General features: G+C 44.7%; 1 long non-coding RNA gene across 1 annotated transcript; it reads right to left on the bottom strand.

Annotated features, from left to right (window-relative positions):
- Positions 1-5437: 5437 nt before the first annotated feature.
- Positions 5438-6457, bottom strand: LOC138920846 (uncharacterized). Its single transcript, XR_011432756.1, has 2 exons — positions 6228-6457; positions 5438-5558 (listed from the first exon to the last, which is right to left on the bottom strand). It is a non-coding gene; the product is annotated as an uncharacterized lncRNA (long non-coding RNA).
- Positions 6458-14045: the final 7588 nt, after the last annotated feature.

Below are 14045 nucleotides of genomic sequence, written 5' to 3'. Positions count from 1 at the left end.
CTCCCCACGACTGTCTGCAGGAGGCCCCACACCCTAAGGTTGGCTGAGGTGTGTTAGGAAGGGCAGGCGTGGAGGCTCGTGGTGGGAAAGCCTGCCGCCAGGCGTGGCCTTCTCAAGGGAAGAACTCAGTGTCAGAGAGCCTGGTTTAGATCTGGGGTTTAGCGAGAGGGGCTTGGAAGGGGTGACGGTCTGCATGGCTGCAGAAACCAGAAGCTGCCTGGAGCGTGAGGAGAAAATTGTTTGCAGGTTTTCTTGTACCAGGGAGGCCAGCCCACCTGGAAGGGAAAAGGATAAGAGATGTGCACTTGTTCCTAGGAAAAAAGCGCAGGCCTCCCTTTGGCACATGCCTCTAGCCCAGCCCAGCACCCACAGTCCCACACACTCAGCATCCCGGCCCTGTCATCACCACCTTTGAGCCTCAGCCTCAGGACTGTCCAGGAAGCCACGGACCTGCTGAAAAGTTTGTCCCTTCCGAGACCTGGGTCTACAGCTGGCTCCTCACCAACAGGGGTGCTCTTCCAATGGTGAGGTGAACAGGGACGGGGGTCCCCACTCAGTGGGGTGCCCAGTGGCCTGTCTTCAGGACAGGGAGGAGAAGGCCCTGTTAATGCCCAGACACACAGCGACACACGGCGAGAGATGACAGGAAGACGCTGGACGTGGCAGGCTTCATTCTTAGCTTAGGCGTGTTCTTATTTATACATGGCTTAACTGGACCAGTTTTCACTGAAACTCAGATTCCATATCTTTGGGGGATGAGTTCACAATTGGTCATGGAATATTCTCTCAACAAACAATAGCAGAGAGGCTGGCCTGGGACCTGCTTCGTGGAAACCCTTTCTACGCCCGTGGGAGCTGGAGGCCGAGTTCTCCTGCTGGGAGCAGCCTGGGTAGGTTGCTCAGAAGATCGTGTCCTGTTGTTTGTTATTAACATACACACAGTTTATATACAAACAGATGCAAAGCTGGTTTTAAAAGTTTCTTGAGAACGTGGATGTCTCCTTTTAGTCTCTCCTATGAATTTCCTTGTTAAGCCTTTTTCTTAATAGATGATCTAAAGGTAAACTTAGCTCAGCTCTTGTTAAAATAATTAGAAAGTAACAAGGTCTTGGGCCAGCCCCGGTGGCCTAGTGGGTGAGTTAGGCACACTCTGCTCAGCAGCCCGGGTTCGGTTCCCAGCGCAGACCGACATCACTGGTCTATCAGGGGCCATGCTGTGCAGCAGCTCACATACAAAATAGAGGAAGATTTGCAACCGATGTTAGCTCAGGGCGAATCTTCCTTTGCATTAAAAAAAAAAAAAAAGCAATGAGGTCTTGTCTTGCTGTATGAATCCTAATGCAAGGCTGGATATTTCAAAAACAGATCCAAAGTTGCACATGACCAGGTTGGGAAGAGCTGGGGGTAGAAAAAGAAGCTAACTAGTAGTCATTCCTCAGCTTGCAAATGTTAACTGACAGGCAGGACATTTAAACCTCTGAGCCTCAGTTTCCCTTTCTGTGAAATGGAGGGGTGTGATGCATCAGCATCTCCCACCTGAGGATGTCCATTAGAACCACCCTGGGGAGCTTTCTAAAATACTCATGTGGGGTCCCCACTCTGGTCCAGTGGGCCTCGGGCAATTGTGGGATGGGGAGACAGGGAGGGTTCTTCGGTATTTTTAAAAAGCTCCCCAGGCAGTATGTCCTGGAACGGCTTGTTCCAACTTGAGCCAATTTTTAAATTTGGGGGACTTTTGTGAGCTTGGGGGTTAAACAGTCACTATTGAGAATTTAAAAATATAAACTTAGAATTAAATGTTATATTTAAAACAGACGTAATAAATCCTCAAAACTCATCACTTCCTCATTATTGTAGTATGTTTCACTGCTACCTATGCTCAGAGGTTGTTTGTGTCTATTGTGGCTGTAGAGCGGAAACATTGTATAATGCAGCAGGCTGCTTCATACCTCTTCCCAACTCCCCCTCACTGAATCACATGGTAGCTTGAAATCAGCAGCTGTGGGAGCGTTTACACCACAGAAATTGGCAGATGCTACAAATCCATGTTCTTTCCCCTGGAGGATCCAGCGGGTAAACACGCCCCAGCACACCACTGTCCCCAGTGTGGTGTAGGGTTAATTCAGACCCCTGATAATACAGTGATTACTGGCTCACTTTTAAAAATTTTGATCTGAAGATTAGGCTGCTGAACTTTCACTTGCTGAGATGGCAGCACCTCCTGGGGTGAGTGGCTTTGTGGCTACAATGTCTCTTTGGCCACACATTTCTTTTAAAGGAGAGACTGTTTGCTCTGCTCTCCCCTGGCGCTGAAGAAGCAGGTGTGTTTGTGCAGGTCTTTAAGGCATCGTGAAAGCAAATAGGCTTGATAAAATCTTTTCTTTCCTCTTTTCTTCATTCTTCTGTTACTTGTATTGATCCAGGTCTTTTCCACAGGCAGAGAGTAGGCTGGCTGTGTTTGTACATTTCTGCAAATAGTCGTGGAAGCTTATTGTATAGAAACAGGCTCTGTTGCAACGAACCACAGCCAAGCGGGTGGCTGGCGACTTCCTCTCCTTTGAGATTTTGGTGTTTGGAAGATTTTCACTTAAACTTTTTTCCACAACTCGGCCTGGCTCCTTTGTTGCCTTATTTGGAATGCATACCAGCTATCGGCAGGGTAATAATACCAGCAGAGAAATCAATTCTCTCGCTGGCCTTTCATGGAAAGTTCAAGCTTGCCTTGGGTTGGGCCCTCTGCTTTCCAGCCTCAGTATGTTTTGTGGCATGTTAAGGGAATGAGGCTGATGTGAACAGATTGTGTGTAAAGTGCTGAGAAGTTAGTTGGTGTTAAAAGTGAGCCCTGTGGGCTGCTGAGGTCTTCGAAGTGCCCAATAAATGGCACGCTCTTCCTTACCAAGTTCCCATCCAACTGAGAAATGAATTGAGGGAGTAAGGTGTCCCGAAGATCGTAACTGGTAAAGTCTAGGTGGGAGGATATGGCTTATATCTGCAGACAAATAAGCCCCCAGACACCGAACACCGAAGCCCACATTTAGGCAGAGGTGTGTGGTGGACCTGGGACCCCACCCCCACCCCACAGGGAAAGCCCATCTCTGGGGGTACAGGTCACTCCCAAGAGGAAACCGACAAGCAAGGGCTCACCGCTGGTAAGCTGTTTCCCCTTTCAGATGTACCAATCAGGAAGGAGGAGTGAGTGATGGGCAGAGAGAGACGGGAGTTACGCTAATGAGCTGCCCCCTAAAAGGAATCCTGAGGGGCTTCTCACAGCTGCCCCAGCCTGCCCCAGCCAGCAGACACTGCTAACACGAGTCCTTGTCATTAGTAGCTCTGGAAAACTCCTTTGTTTGAAAGCTGAGCCCTGCCTGTATTATAGCAGGTTTACAGAATGGAAAAGAGAGACCCATCCCATGGTCATTTCAGAGTGCTTTCAGGAGGGAAACAGGATCCTATAGTTGTCTATCCTCACAAAGTCAAAAGTTCTGGCCTTCTTTACCCTTAAGTTACTATCCCAGATTGAGAAGCATTCTTCCAAAATTCATGTCCACCTGGAACCTTGGAATGTGATCTTACTTACAAATAGGATCTTTGCAGATGTCATCAAGTTAAGATAAGGTAATCCTGGATTAGAGTGGCCCTAAATCCAATATGACTGGTGGCCTTATAAGAGGAGGAAAATGCAGACACGGAGACTCAAGGAGAACAACGTGTGAGGACGAAGGCAGAGACAGGAGTTACGCTGCCATAGGTCAAGCAATGCCAAGGATTGCCAGCAAACGGCAGGAGCTAGAAGAAGCAAGCAAAGATTCTTCCCTGGAGCCTTCAGGATGGCAAGGTCCAGCACGTGGCCACCCCTGCGGGCCGCTCCAGGCTGGAAGAGGTAGATTGTCCTTGCTGGAGAGAAAATGAAGGAATGGCAAAACCCAGATGTTGTTGGACCAGTACAGGTGATGGCAAGGATGGGGTGCCCTACGGCTTAATGTCTAGTGAGACCCCACATCTCCTAGATGCTCACCTCCCCCTCGACCCCCATAGTCCATTAACCAAATCCCCAACTAGAGCAATTCCCCACCCTCTTCCCAGGCTTCGCCTTTGGCAGGAAACAAAACCTGGCAAGCAACTCTGTAAGCAACCCCACCTCACAGTGGGCTGGGAAGGGGCTGTGAGGGAAGGCCCCATGTCGGGCAGTAGGGTTTTGGGATCTTTGGAGGGTCACTATAGGATGCCCCTGTATCCTTCCGGATGCTGCTGAGGAGCTGACCACTCCTTCAAGGCCTCAGCCAGGTACTCTGCTGTCATTCTTGACATCGTGGAGGGCTGGGGACAGGAGAGCTGAGCTGCAGGTCTTTCTATGTCATTACCAAGCTTAATTTTCAAGATAATGGAATGTACTGTAATGAGAAGCTCCTTTCCAGGTGGTACTTTGTTGTAGGTAGAACTTGCATCAAATTCCCGGTTTGAGGCAAAGTGGTGCACATTGGGTCCAGAGTGGAGATTTAATGCTACACCCTGGCAGGCCGATGAGCTGCCTCATGGAACCCAGTCCTTGTGTAGGGGCGAAGCAGAGAGCAGCAGACTGACTCTGACCTTGGACATTTGCGTTCTCAGCCCCCAGCACTGGTCTGATTCTCATCTCAGCTTTATCCTTTCTCCTCCGGGGAATCAAGGCCTGCCTTTGGCATCTGTTCTCCATCCTACTTCCTGACCCCTGAGATTGAGGCCATTTATTAGGTTTTCCCCCAAAAAATGTCTGATTCTACTGCTGAAAAATTACCATGGCCATTCTCAAGGAGGATATAGTCCCTGTGCGACTTCTTGCTTCTTTTAGTTCAAGAAGAAAAGTTGCATTTTTCTACGTAATCCTGTTGCGGTATTTTTTCCTTCATTCAATGTATTCATTCAGATAACAGCTCTCAGCCTTCTCATTTCTCATTCCTAATCTTTTCTTTCTCTTTTCTGAGATTTATAACTTACATATGCATCTGACTCTCTCTTTAAATTTATTACGTTGCCTCATTTTCCTTCCCATCACACCTCTGCATTCACCTCCCGCCTGCCCGCTGTGGGTCCTTGGTGGAGCCCAAATGCACCTGATGTGTGCTCTGCTGCACGCTCTCTTCCTTTGCCCAGTACATTCCATTGTTCTCATCAAAATCTGTAGCCTTCTAAAACGTCTTCACTTTGCTCAAAGATGATGTTCTTTTTTTTTTTTTTTTTTGCTGAGGAAGATTTGCCCTAAGCTAACATCTGTTGCCAATCTTCCTCTTTTTGTTTGAGGAAGATTCACCCTGGCCTAATATCTGTGCTAGTCTTCCTCTATTTTGTTTTTGGGCCACTGCCACAGCATGGCCACCAACAAGTGGTGTAGGTTCATACCCAGGAACTGAACTTGGGCTGCCGAAGTGGAGCATGCAAAACTCAACCACTAGACCACGGGTATGGCCCCAATGTTCATTTTTTTATTCACAACTTCTGATGAGGATTGAAAACAGCAGATTCTAATCTTCGTGAAAGAAAAAACACTTGCTTTTCCTGCATCTCTAATCAAGGGTGTTTACCTGAAACAACAAAGAGACAATGATCTTTGCATAGAGACTTTTTTAGAGTATTAGGCAACTCAGCAGTTTCACCATCACATCTCCCATTGAATCTGCAATATATGTTTCTCTTTTAAGACTATTCAATTTTGTTAGAGACTGTAAGAGAAACGAGTAAGGAGGACAAATGAAACCATGTACGGAAGCAATTAGCTTGAGATCCGTCAGCATAGATAAAGGAAGTACAGTGTTTGTGGGTTGAACAGAGTTAGAAGGGATGGAAGCAAATACACACGAGGAACTCGAGATTCACGAAGTCTTAACTCAGCCCCCATTGGTGCCACCCATTCTGGCTCCACAGGTGCTCTGCCCAAGAAATGTAGCTGTGTGGGTTGACAGCCCCTGGGTCTGTCGACCATCAGCTAAGACTAGGAAGAGGAGGGTCACTGTTGACATGTTCATGGCTATCTACAGAGGACCTCTCAAAGGTTATCTTCCCTTAGGAGGGGCCACTGGAGCAAGTCACCCTAAACATGTACTCTATATGAGGAGAAAAATGGTGGGTAGTTTAGACGTATCTTGTCTAAAATGTGAAATAGGGAAACTTGGCACATGTCATCTCTTGTCTAGAAGCTTCTCTCTCCTTTTGCCCTCTGGGGTCTTCAGTAGGCATGCTCACGTCATTCTCACCTTCACTGGTTCTCAACCATAGTGCTGCGTTTTAGTGGAAAATTCTTGATAATAAAAGCTCCTTTAACATCCGAAGAAATGGAACCATTCTAGCAGAAAGACTGGTCCAGAGTTTGATGGCCACCTTATCTAGTGGCAACTCACTGAATGAGGCTGAGGAGGAAACTTGATCAAATCACCATTCTCTCCAGTGTTGGACCACCGGCCAATGCTGGGAACAGATGTAAGAGACACCTTTTGTAAGAGCACTGTTTCTGCTCTAACAGAAGCATCGAGGACATTGTTGCATCACATTTTATGAGAACGTTCATGGAACCCTGTCTGGGCTAAGTGCTAGCAGTGAGGTAGTTCTGTTTTCCCTGAGTTTATGGACAAAATCTTGTATAATTGTCCAAGTTTCCCTTTGGGTGTTGGCTGTGGAAAGCTTAGAGCAAATTGGTTTTCCACTGCCACAGGTTGAATTATGTCCTCCCAAATTCATATGCTGAAGCTCTGACTTCCAGTACCTCAGAATGTGACTGTATTTGGAGTTAGTCTTTAGAGAGGTAATTAAGTTAAAATGAAGTCATTAGGGTGGACCCTAATCCAAAATGACTGATGTCTTTATAAGAAGAGGAAATTTGGACACAAACACACACAGAAGAAAGACCATGTGAAGACACAGGGAGCAGACGGCCATCTAGAAGCCAAGGAGAGAGGCCTCAGGAGAAACCAACCCTGCTGACACCTTGATCTTGGACTTCCAGCCTCCAGACTGGGAAGAAATAAGTTTCCATGGTTTACACCACCCAGGCTGTGGTACTTTGTTATGACAACCCTAGCAGGCTGATATACTGACACATAACCGTCATATAGATATTTAGTTTGCTTGTGTTTTCTCCTTTATGCTTAGTTTCGTTTTATGTCTCCCACACTTGCATTTTCTTCTTTTTCACCTACTTTTTAACTTAGACTGCTCAATTGTGTTTTAGTATCCTTTTACATTTTCTGGACTCAGGCACATTAAAAATAAATTTTAAAAATTCTTAAAATGATATCTACTGGGCATCTCATGTGTTTAAGTTTCTGTCCTGGGTACCAGGGAGATCCAGCTTGGCAGACTGGGATGTGCTTAGCAGAGTGCCTGGTGTTAATAAGGTCTCAATAAATGTTGGTTATTTTTACCAGCTAGGAGTTGCTGTACCAGTTAGCTTTTGCTACGTAACAAAGTACTTCCAAATTTAATGGCTTAAAATGGCAAACATTTATGATGTCTCATGATTGTGTGGGCTGAGTGAGCAGTTCTGGTCTGAGTCAGCTCAGTTGGGGCAGGGTGGTCCAGGATGGCCTCACTCCCATTTCTGGGACCTCAGGTGGAAGGTCGGGACGGCAGAGGCCTCTCTCCACATGGTCTCTCACCCCCCAGGAAGCTAGCCTGCGCATGTTATGTAGTGGCTAATGGATTCCCAGCAGTGGGAAAAGGCAAGCTCCAGTACACCCACCCTTCAGATCTCTGCTGGTGTCACGTTTTCCAATGTCCCATTGGCCAAAGCAAGACACATGGCCAAGCTCAGATCAAAGGATGGAGACATAAATTCCACCTTCTAATGGCAAGATCTACCATGTACACTGCGAGGGCATGGATGCAGCGAGCAGGGAGAACTGGGGGCTGTTTATGATTACTGAGTCCAAGGCACTGAGCGAAGTACTTCACACCTGTTCTTTTACTTGATCCTGCAGATATATCCAACCTCATTTTAAAGATCAAAAGAGAAACTCAGAAAACATGTGGTGCTCATGCAAGGCCACGCAGTTAAGGAGTAGCAGAGCCGGGATTCAAACCCAGCCCTGTCCACCTCCAAGACCAATTTTCTTCCCAGTCAGCCATGCTGAATTGCCCTGGTGCCCTGGACAGAGTCTTACGCACTAGAGGTGCCAGTATGCATTATATTGTTGGTCAAACTTGAATTGAAGGGGAGGACAGACTCTGTGAGGAAGGAATGAACAATGGACTAGGAAGAGCACACCAAGCTTTAGGGTAAGCTCTAGAATAACGTAGGGCCTCCTAGTGGGCAAGATACCCACTTCTAGACCCCAGGCTTCAGCTGAACCCTTGAGACCATAATGCCTGCCTGGTTTGCGTCAATCGGATGAAGCCCACATGGGAAAATAGAGGTGGATTTTGAAAAGTTACCTGGGCAGAAAACACACGGAGGGAAGAAATTTCTTTTCTCTTCATCTTTCCCAGACAATAAAACAATTTTAACCCTAATCTTCAAGTTCCTCTTTTTTTTTTATGGTCTTGTCTTTTTCTGGCCTTCACCTTTCCTTAAGGAGTCACTTCTGTATATATTTCTCCTGGCCTCCTGGCCTTCACCCTCTGGCCACCTCTTCCCTGTCCTCTGCCCTCCTCCCAGGGCCTCAGTGCTGGCCTTCTTGCCATATGTATTTCTTCCACGGCCCCTCTTCATGCTTTTCCTCGGAATATCTTCCTGTCTCCTAATGCTGTTCTTACTCTGGACTTTCTTCTGAATTTGAACACCAAGAGGCACCAGCGGTGACCAGCAACAATGAAGCCTAAGAAAACAGGTCATTTGAGCCGGGAGAGACGTCAGTGAAACCATCTTAGTATTTGATTGGCCTTTTGTTAAGAGAATAGTGACTCTTTAAGCTGCGCCCGAGAGACACTGGCCCCTTTTTAGAGTGGACAGAGTTGGGATGGCAGGTACTGAAAGGGCAGCGTTGATAGCTGAAACTAGGTGTGCCAGAAGCCTGGATTGTGGCGACAGTTGAGAGACAGCCACACAGGAGCAAGCTGGGCACCAGCTGAGAGTCCAGCGGCCCCAGGAAGGACGAGCAAAGTGAAGCCCAGGTGAGGATTCAAGCTGGAGGAAGCTGCTGAGGCAGCGCACTCGACCCAGCCAGACAACAGTCAGGAGCCAAGGGGCACCTGGCAAGAGGCTGAAGAAGATGTTTAAGAGGAGCCCAGAAGAGCTTTCACATGCAGCACCAGACCACACTGGGGACACATCAACACGGTGAGATGCACTTACGCTTTGTAAATTACGTACCTGCTTCATTTTATCTTCAGGTCTGCGTCTCTGCCAACCATGGAAGGTTTAAATAATTAGACAGGCAGGTGAGTTGGGAGTAGGATGGGCAAGGAGGTAAAGGAAGGAAAGAAAGATGGAAAGAAGGAAAGGATGAGAAATTTCTACACTTCTTAACTAGTACGTTGGGTGGTCAATGATTAATTGACCAGCTTGTTTTATTAAGTGACTCTCACTGCCTAGAAGCTAGACAGATGTATATATTTGGACTCTAGAGGATGTCAGCAAAATATATTCCTATTCTTACCTTACTGCAGTAAGAAGGGATGGTTTGTATGCTTTTGAATCATTGAGTACATGGAAATGGGATGGTAATTTTGAGATTCACAGACTGTGTGCTCCTGTAGCTTAATGGCAAGATTAGTTTCCATTCCAAAGAAGGATAAACCCCAGTGCATTTCTGGACTGTGTGGGGGTCTCCAGGAGAGCCACTGAAGAAATGTCATATCATTCTCCATTAAGGGATTCCAGGCAGCCTTGTGCTATCTGTGAGCTCGTCTCACTGGAAAGGTTGGTGATGTTCTTTATGGTCCAAAAGCAAGATGGCTGCTTCTAGGGAGTAAGTGAAACCAGGTATAAATCCAGAGGAACTTGATCAACAGCTGCAATGTTATAAAGTTCAAGACCATAAACGTCTGTGAAATCTATGAGATTTGGGTTTGGGAGGGTCTGTCTATGTCAATAAATAGTGTCCGTGCTTCCTGTGAACAACGGACCCACTCCCCAGACTGTCTCCATTATCAAATACCACACACACAGCAGCAGCATCTGCTTATGGTTTTATTTGTCCCCTTTTGTTAAAGCATTAGTGAGGTTGCATGAGATGGTGGCTAAGAACATGGACTCTGGGGACGAAGCCCCTGGATCCAGACCCCAGCTCTGCCACTTACTAGATATAAGTTACATAAGCTTTTTCTACCTCAGATTCCTCACCTCCAAAATAGGCATAAGGATAGTCCTACCTCCTAGGGCAGTCATGGAGATAAATATTAACGTAAGTAAATACCTGGCAAGTAAGGGTCAATTCACATGATCAGTTATTCTTGGCTTATTATCACCGTTCGGCATCACTAAGCATCAGGATCAGTTAGAGCTGATAGACCCAAGGGAGAAGCCAGGAGTAAACAAAGGGGCCCCTGCACATTGCCTGGTGGTAAATGAGACAACAAACAGGCAGAATGACCGGCATTAGCAATCTGGGTTCATTTGCAAAACAGAAACTTTAGTTCTATTAAGAAGAGAATACGATATAGAGAATTCCATTACATAATATGTTGACGTGCTCTACCCACTTTTGTCCTTATCGAGAGATGGGGATGTCTGTTTTTCAGTTTGATTTTTCTTGCTAAATATGAGTTTATTTCTTAAAACTGTCTCTACCAGTAACTAAAGATGAAGGGGTAGGGAAGGGATGGCGGGGAAGGAAGCAAAACATTGGGAACTGGCTTTAATTTAACAGGAACATAAAAAAAAAATGCAATCAAAGCCTTGTCATTTAGGTTAAGTGGAGAAGATAGTTTCTTTGTTAGAAATTATTCCGCCACAAACAGTACAAAGTATTCTATTGTTTTCACTACTCAAAACAATTTCATGTGAAAAGAATTCTAAACATTTAAATAGGGCTACAGTTTGAGAAGTCACGCAATATGATCCATACGGTAACAAGACACGTATTCTCGAAAAAGCATGTAGAGAAAAGCAGAATAGAGGTAGCAGGAGAGCAGGTCGCTAATTAAGCATTAGTTTAATTAATAATGATTCATTAATGATGACGATAATTTAAAATTTTTCGTTTCTTATTTTAAAATATTTTATTTAGATATAATTAACATAAATACAATGTACAGATTTTCGGTGTTTGGTTCAGCAAGCTTTGAGGATTGTATATACTTTGGTAATCACCACTCAAAACAAGATATAGAACATTTTTTATCACAGAGAAATTCCCCTTGAGTGCTCTCCAATCTCCTTTCCCCCATCACTTTCTGACTTATTTGTAGATTTATATAGAGAGATTAGTCTTGTCTTTATTTGGATTTCCTATGAACAGAATCAAATTGTTTGTACTCTTTTGAGTTTAGCTTCTTTTGCTTGACATATTGTGTTTGAGAATCTTCCATGTTGTATCTATAGTTCATTATTTTATTTATTGACAAATAGCATTCCATTGTATGAATATGGCATATCCAGTTCTAGCAATATTTATTACAAAGACTTTTCTGTCTCCATTAGATTACTTTGGCACCTTTGTGGAAAGTCAATTGACTGTCTATGTGTCAGTCTATTGATCGACTCTCTATTTCATTCAGTTGATTTCTGTGTGTATCTTTCTGCCGATGCTCTACTGTCTTGACTACTGTAGCTTTATAACATATCTCAGAAGCACATAGTGTAAGTCTTCTGAGTTTGTATTTCTTTTTCACAATCATTTTGGATATTCTGGGTCCTTTTGGAATCAGCTCACTTATTTCTTCAAGAAAAGCCTGCTGGAATTTTCATAGAGATTGTGTTGAACCAGTATGTGAGTTTAGGGAAAATGGACATCTTAACGTTATTGAGTCTGCCAACTGATGAACACGAAAATATTCCATTTATTTAGATCTCTTTCATTTTCTCAGAAATGTTTTGTAGTTTGTATGTGAAGTCTTACACACTTTTCAGTAGATTTATTTGTTTGAAGTTTTGAATGCCATTGTAAATGGTAGTGATTTTTAAATTTCATTTTCAAATGTTTGTTACAGGCATGTGAAAATGCCACTGATTTTTGCATATTGACTTTGTATATTAAGACCTTGCTAAATTCATATAATTCTAGTGATTTTTTTTTGTATCTCCTTAGGGTTTTCTCAACATAAAATAAATAATTCGACAAGTTAAATAGTAAATAAATTAAGAAAACTAGCAGCAATAGTTTTAACCATCTATTAATATGCCTTGCTTCTAAAGGTCTTATTCCTGTGGTGGTGGTGGTAGTTTCAATGGGGAAGATTTTTACAAAGGAAAGTTGATAAAGCAAATTCTTCATATCAATTGAAAGATTTCAAAACCCCATGCAGTTAAGCTTCTAAATAACACCCAGACACACACGGGCACCAGGACTTTGTAACTATTTATAATTCACACCTTTGTCTATACACCTTTCAAACTGCAATGACTGCAGTCTTAATACCTAGTGCTGTCATTTTTTCTCCGATTCGTACAGTGTATTTCCTGTATATGTACAGTAGACAGTGTTTTGAAATCCCCTCTGATTGTCATTTGGTAAATCACATCCCCAGTTCTGGCATGGAGCAGGAAGGAGCAAGATTGGAAATGATAATAGCTATCTTTTAGGGAGCACGAAATATACACCAGAAACAGAGGTAAGCAATCTATATGCATCACTTCATTCATTCTTCACAAAGACCTTATAAAATTAGAATCACCATTAGACCTATTTTACAGATGAGGAAACTGAGGCTTCGATTCAGTTGTTCACCAGGTCACACAGTTAGTGAGTAGCAGAGTCAAGATTTGAATCAAATTTCTTGACTCTGGAGCCCACAGTTTTGACCGGTTTCTTCCAAAGCATCTGTTTAAAAAGGAATCGTAATTCTCTGCACTCACTGGGTAGAGAAAAAGGAATGTAGCCAAGCTTAAAAATTCTTAGGCTGATAAGAAATGATACCAACTTTTATTTATTACCATGTAATGGTTGAGGGGTGGTAATAAGTCTCCAGTGCAGCTAAGTGAGATGCTCAGAAGTCCAAGCTCTCCTCTTCAATCCCTGGTCGCCATGTGGAGCCGTGTGAGGGGTGTGGAGCTCCATGGCTGGAGAAACAGCACCAAGCCCAGCCTCTGTGAGGGCACGTCATCCACGGTGCCGTATGCGATGGGCCACATCAAGCTGAGTTAGGAGGCTGCGTGGTGCACCTTGGGGTGCTCCCTGCTTTGAGGAGCACATCCAGTTCACACGCACGCACACAACCCACAACAAGCCCCCTGTACAGATGCAGACGACGCCAGGGCTGGAATTACATAGCGACCCCCAAACAAAACAAAACAAACCCAACTATGGGCAGTAAAAGCCTGGGATAACAAGCCCAGAGAGCATCGGCACCAGCATTGCAAAAGATTCCCCAGTATGCTGCGGATTACGGAACCATAAAGGGATGCTTGTAAAACAAAGCCTGTTGTGCTTCTGCGCCAGCCGAACTTGGCAATCCCATTGCTATATCTGATTTCATCCAGGGAGGAGGGCGCCTTTAAGATTAAAATGGGCTCGAGATGATTCAATCAGACTCCATCCTTTGCAGATTCTTCTCAGTTAAATCCACAGCAATGTTTTTATGATAATTTAAATTTTCTATATGTTGACCTTTACCCTTCATACCTTAGACACGTAGGGGTGGGGAGAGTACTTTATAACTCCTGGGGACATTCCAAGAAAATGTCACTCACCGGTACCAGCACTATCCTGGAATTTCCAGTCTGCAGAATGGAATTTGGCAGGATCCCTCTCCATCAGTCAGGGCACCTGGAGGTAACGGTATGTTCCTCGGCTCCAAGCGGCATTCCATGCCAAGAATCTCCATCTCCTCAGTCTGCGGTTGGGTTAGAAATTCACTCCTTTACAGGCTTCTCCCCCTTTAAACGCTGGAAACCTTCCAACCTGAAAGCCTGCTCTGAACTCTGGGGTCCGTAAACTTAGATGCGGAGAATGAACACTGCTCGTCTCTAAATGCTGAAG

Source organism: Equus caballus, chromosome 26 (genome assembly GCF_041296265.1).
Source record: "Equus caballus isolate H_3958 breed thoroughbred chromosome 26, TB-T2T, whole genome shotgun sequence".
In the NCBI taxonomy this organism is placed as follows: domain Eukaryota; kingdom Metazoa; phylum Chordata; class Mammalia; order Perissodactyla; family Equidae; genus Equus; species Equus caballus.
Note: the sequence above shows the minus strand (reverse complement) of the source record. Positions and strands in the feature narration are given on the sequence as shown.